The sequence below is a fragment of the Acromyrmex echinatior genome, chromosome 3 (genome assembly GCF_024713525.1).
Source record: "Acromyrmex echinatior isolate Ae372 chromosome 3, ASM2471352v2, whole genome shotgun sequence".
Lineage (NCBI taxonomy): Eukaryota > Metazoa > Arthropoda > Insecta > Hymenoptera > Formicidae > Acromyrmex > Acromyrmex echinatior.
The window spans coordinates 16821804-16828911 of NC_141854.1; positions in this window are offsets into that span (position 1 = coordinate 16821804).

The window sequence follows — 7108 nt, forward strand, 5'->3', positions numbered from 1 at the left end:
AAAATCATTAGAATATTTAAGGATAAACTTTCAACTTTTGGTCATGCACTAATATGGGTACAGAATAGAGTATATTGTGATGCTACGTAAGTCAGACGAAAAGGATATTGAAAACGAGAATAAACGACCATAGAAATCATATAAAAAGGAATACTAACCAACATTCTGTTATAACATAGGCAAGAATTTTCACATGACTTTAAATGGGATAAAGTAAAAATATTAGACGAAGAAATTCACAAAAACGACTTATAGATGATTTTTACCAAAAACAAAAAAATGGGTCGAATTTAAAAAATGACACGGATCTTTCGATTTTCGATTTATATATATATATATATATAAAACAAAATAAAAATTGTCCTTTGCAGTTACAAGATAGACGATACCTTTGCCACCTAATTTTTATAAAAATAAATCACATGAATATATCGCCTGGATTATGGGATATAAAGATGGTAACTTTTCTCATATGTGATGCGCATGCTAATTATACACAGTCATATGGGACCTACTATTTAACGTCAATTCTGAACAATGATTTTTGTTAGAGAAGTTCTTGGCAAAGATACTCTCGGCGAATTCAAACCAATATCAACGACCAAATATACGAGCAATACAAAATGTTTTATTAAAATCTTAAAATTAATTTAACATAATATTAAAAAGAATATAACAATAGACGTTTCGACTCATAGAGTCTTCCTCAATATAATAAAATAAACCTATCTATTTCGTTTAACAAATCGAGAATAATTTTTCAATTGATGATTATTGATGATGAACCAAGTCAATTATACTCTCGGTGATTTGCCATTGCCTGCCGAGAGGAGCCACAAGTGTTCGAAAAATTTTTCGGTTCTGCCTGGGATCGAACCCGGGATCTCTGGCATATATAAATTCATCGTAATGTAAATAAATTTTATATATGATTATTTATACAATATATTATATAGAAAATCTGGCAATTTAATGAGGATTATGTGGCGTAGAAAGTCAACAACTATTCTTTACACATCGTGAGTTAAAATCCGTAAGTTATTAATTATTTATAATAACATAAGAAGTTTCTGTACTGAACAAGTTTCAATTTTTTTAACTCTGATCGCATTTTGCTTCTAAAAATTAATTTGACTCACTGTTTTAATTATTAGATTAATATTCTTGCTACGCCTTTTCATTTGAGAATGTATGCTTATACTATTTCATCGACTGACTGAATATTTTCAACTATTTTTATAATTAACATAGACAAATTGCGATTGATACAATAGATTAATGGAACCAAAGAAATTACAAGAGAGAGAGAGAGAGAGGGAGGGGAGAGGAGAGAAACATTATATTGTTGCGGCATAAAATGTGAAGAAACACGATTATCATATCAGCGTGACTATAATTCTGGAATTTGTATCCAACCGTTAATATGAATTTATTAATTTTTTTATATTTATATTTTTTTATAAATTTAATTTTTCTATATTGTATACATTGAAGATAACCTGACGATAAGGTCGAAACGTCTATTTAAAAATGTAAATATATTAAAATCTAGTTCTTCTTGTTATTGATGTTTATTAATTATTTATAAGTTATTTGACTCAGCAGCAACTTCTGCTTTCGACACGATCACGTTATTCGAGTCGAGAAAAAGGAAGAAGAACAATGATGAGTGATGTAAGTATATTTTTCTCAAAAAGTATTTTATATCAAATGTTAATATTTTCTTCTTTACAGGGATGACGAGAATCAAAACAAAATTTTGGCGACGAAAGTGGAAGTTGCTGATGCAAAGCAGTAATCTATAGAAAAGTCACCATTCTCCGAACCACCTTCACCATCATCCTCTGGAAATAAGGAATCTCGAGATAGAACTTGCATTGAGACGTAAAGAATCATTATATATAATCTATTTATATCAAGTATTTGATATACGTATTAATTAGTAACTTTTTATTAAATTATCTTAATTTCAACAATAGTACAATAATCTGATACAATATATGCATAAGATGATTAATTAAATACACGTTTAAATAGCAATTAAAATAATTGAAATAGAAAGGTACTAATTAATATACGTATTAAGTGTGATGTAAACTAGATCTCTAAGAATGTAGAATTTTTACCATTCTTTACATGTCGTTAGTTAAAATAGACCGAATGTTGTAAGAACACTTTTACTTAGAAATGAGAAACACATCTTTTGATAAGATGTATACATATTTTATTAATTAATATTGTCCATAGTCATTAGATGCACTGAAGAGGATCCAAACTGAGAATCAAAACGCATGAGATTGCGATATAATCTAGTGAGCTTTATTGAATAAAACTTACATAAACACACTAAACGGTCTTGTGTCAGCTCTTATTGGCATTATTATATAATTAATGATATATATTTATACTTGTAGGATCAGGATCAAAAATCGTCGATGCCGTTTTGATATAATAAAAGAGTTTATTCCAATAACGCGTATCACAAAGTTAATGGCTCGCATTCGTATAGTTCTACGGTTCGCGATACAAAAATCTACATAATTTGGGGGCTCGTCCGGGTTATAATCAGATATCCTGCGGCAAACTGCACAATGAGGAAGACGCTGTATGGCGAATAACGACGAGGAAGACGTTGCATGACGAGTACAACGATGACGACACTGCGCGACAAGCAACGACGTGAACAACGCTATACAACTAGCAACGACGAGATCGACGCGATAAACAACGACGAATGATGTTGTATGATAAGTAATGACGTATCGAAACAAACAACGACACTGTAGAATGAAGGGCTAAAAGACGAAAGAAAAATAAGTTTACTGTTATTTCCATTTTCGATAGATTACGTAACCTACAGCAGTATACTGATTAGTTCATCAGCTTAAGTTTACACTTTATGCATACTGTTACGGAATTTTGTATGCAGCAGCCCTCATGACTACGACTTCTACGTTTTTCTCTTACCCCATGTCACGATTACATCTCATTACATCTCGTTACATCTCGTTTTCTAACCCTAACTTGACGGGATATGTCAAAATCAACGAGGTCATTTATCTATTTATTTATCGTGACTAAATATTCCACAAGGACTATTAAAAAAAATATTAAAATTTAATAAACTTTCTCCCTAAGAAATAACGTTTGTATCGAGAAAAAAAATATGGTCATAATATAAATACGGAGCATTATGCTCTAGTTAAGAATATTTCCGTATTCGGGCCGACAAGCCTATACGAGCCTATAGGTATTCCTTTCATGGTATGCCATCTTGTCATGATGAGGAGGCTCCGATCCTCAAACCCAGTGCGATGGAGGACGGGTGCCCAAAAACCATGGGTGACCAATTTTAAAATTCTTCAAACAAGAATATATTATTCCTTGCCATAGTCCTACTTCAAGCAACAGCAGTAACACCAATAACAGTAATAACACTTACAATGAGATCTCTTCATCTCCACAATCTTCTAAAAGTTCTCGAAAACGTAAATAGATATTATTGATATTTGAAAGAAATGATTTGCAAATTTCGTATTTAATATTTTTATACAGTAATTATTGATTTTTTATTTTTTCTTCTTTCTAATTCAGGACAGAAACTAATTCAAGACACTGCGTTAGAAAAATTACTCGCAGGAAGAAAATAAAGAAGAAACAAAATGCGTAATGAGAAAGATTGAAATTTAAATATCTTAGAAAAATTTTTTCAATAAATAACGAGTCCACTTTTCTCGATGATTTCCAACTGTGGTTTTTTGTTCAAGTTCGGCTTTGGTAGTATTAGTATGTTTAATTAACAATATTATTTATACCTATACAAATCTGGTGTTATCATATGCCATAACGTAACTAAAAGTTGTTTCTCTGGAGTAATCATTTGATACCATCTGCAGCAGTTTTTTTCAGATGCTCTGTAATCTTTCCTAAGAGAAATTCAAACGTTGTAGGCAATATTCTGAAAAATAAAAAATGCCAATAATGTAGTAATTAATGTCATTTTTTTTTAATGCTGTCAATAAAATTATCTATTATATTTCCGTATAATTTATAAATTAGATAACTCTTGTCGGATTTAATAAAAGAATAATAAATATAAAATATACTAAATAGTAATTGACAATAATGTCAATTAATCAATAATCGTTTTCAAATTTTTTCTCTTTGCTATCATACATAAAATAAAAAAATTTTAATTGCGATTTTATCTGAAATGACTCTTGAATTCCATGACAGTAAGTGACGGGAATGCGTTCTACATAGCCTTCAATTTTAGGCGTATTTGTTCGCTTTGCCTCTTTCAAAATTTGACAACTCATTATTAATTGAATTTCTTCTTCATCATCTTCATATATACAAGTTGGTTGATATGTCGCTAAATATGTATTCAAAATATTAATTAAAATTGGAACTGAATTTAATTCCATCAATGAAATTTTCTTTATGATTACAAAGAATCGGATTTCCCTCGTATAGGTTAAGATTGGCATCGGTCTCATGCAACAAAAATTAAATTCATATGGCGCTACAAATGCTACAATCGATCCACTAGCGTAGCGATTGCAGGCATTCGTAACATTAGTGAACCAACCGGAGCGTAGCGTTTGGAGCATAGTGTTCAGAGCATAAGAAGCATCAAGTGGACCGCAGCCTCAGTCAGAATGGTAGCAGTCAAATAGACTCAAGTCGACAAAACAAAGAAACGAATAAATCCGCCTGTGCCACCAAAATCGAGAAGGCGGCAGGAGAAGAGTTACAATAACTTAACCAAAGAAAAATCAATTTAAAATGGAATATATATATATATACACACTTTACTAAACAGATTGTAGCTATTGAGAGAGTAGCTCTCTGCGTTGTCAGTTATCATTTTTTTTAACATTGCTAGTACAAACCAAAATTTTATGGAATCGGTTTTACTGCTGAATTTTCCGTCGCTCGTAAGTCGTCGCTAATGAGCTGTCGCTCGTTCTTCCTTAGAAAATGATTAAGGAAAATTTGAAAAAAAAAAAATGATGTCTTTTCACTATATAGATGTTCATTATATAGAACAAAAATTTCCTACTTAAAACTATATTTTACGACTGTCCACGCGAAACGACTCTCACCTCATCTCTCTCTACTTGGGGCGCACAACATCCACGTGAAGCGATTCCCACCCCACCTCCTCCCTCTCTGCTTGGAGGCACACAATTTCCATGCGAAACATGAAGATAGGATGGAAGTCACTTTGCATGGAAGTCGTGCCTCCAAGCAGGAGAGAGGGATGGGAGTCGCTTCGCGTGGAAGCCGTGCATCTTCAAGCAGGGGGAGGAGGTGGGATGGGAGTCGCTTCGCATAAACAATCATAAAATATATTTTTAAGTAGGAAATTTTTGTATTGCGCCATCACACATCATGAGCACGGAGATATGGTTTCACACGACATTCTTAAACTTTTTGTAATTTTGCCAGTCCTTGACGCAGAGACAACATGTTATTGCTTTGAAACAGTCACGCGATGGTTTTTCATCTTTGACGGTATAGGTCCGTGCCGTGCCACGTTCTGGTAAATCATCAACGGTTTTTGTCTCTAAATCAAATAGGCCTGCCACGCTTTTACTAGATAGACTATAGCTAGTGAGAGAGAGTAGCTCTCTGCGCTGTCTGTTGTCACTCTTCTTGGCCTTGCTTTTACTAGACAGACTGTAACTACTGAGAGAGCGCTGCCAGTTGTCACTCTTCTTGGCCTTACTTTTATTAGACAGACTGTAGCTACTGAGAGAGTGCTGCCAGTTGTGACTTTTCTTAGGCTTGCATCCCATTTATGGACAAATAATCTTGATTTTCTTATTTCTGGCAGCAGCGGATTGATATTTTTGACTCTTTTGAGAATGAGAACACGAGAATATTACTTCGAAACGAGACGCATAGGCAGCACTCATTTTGAAAATTGTTTATTCTAACATAATTCAAACAGCAACGGGTATTTTACTTATAATACATGTAGCACAAAGGTGACACTTATCGACGAAAACAAAAATTCAGAATATATCTTTGATATCGACATTATTAATATAAGTATATTTTGTCCATAATCCTACTGAATATAATTAATATAAATTCAAGGCTAATAAACCATTTTTCTTTCAGATAGGCCATGCTTTTAGTTGACAGAGCGCAGCCTGTTTTCCTTCTCTGTGACATTACAAGTGCAAGTTTATAGAATATATTAAATATATGTATCGAGTTACCAGACGATGTATCTGTTATCAGACAGACACTTTTCTTTGAAAACGCTTTCTGTGGCGTTACGTGTACGTTTTATCAAAATTTTATGAAGTTGTTCTTTTGCTGAATTTTCCGTCACTCGTTACTCGTTCTTCGTTAAAAAATTATTAAGAAGGAAAGTTTGAAAAATGACGTCTTTTTATTATATACAACAAAAATTTCCTTCTCAAAAATATATTTCATATTTTTTGTCCATGCGAAGCGACTCCCACTTTCCTCCTGTTTGGGAAGAACACAAAGCTTCATTCATTTATGCGCTGCCGAGACACTACGAGTGTGGCCACAACACGAGACACAGATCCCTTCCAACGAGAAAACTGCGTTACACATAATGCAAAAAGAACACATGTCCTTCCCCAATAAATTCAATTTCTTCTATGCTGTTAAAAAATAAAACAGCTTGCCATAGTCGAAAATACAGACAATGACGAACGGTGACTTATGGTCATAATCACGGTAACGAACGGTATATAATAAACACTGATATATACCGGTATTTTTTATATTGTTTTAAATCTCTGATTTTTATTACTCGTGTAAAGTCGTGTAATAATTGTCACAGTACATTACAAGAAACATAGTTCAATAATCATTGGCAAAGCCAATTTTAACCTTAATTTATACAGATACCTGCTATATAGAGATTGGAAATGGGATCATTACATGTATAATGATCTATAGTACCGAATTAGAAAAGGCGGCTGATGCCTTCACGGAAAGTAATAATAACGCCATTACTGGTTGTTGAGTTGGACGGCGTGCTGGGGTCAAGAATGATCGAGTTTGACGAAGGAAGCTTTGGGCTCTGTGCATGGGTCAAGACCCCGTCCATAGTCCA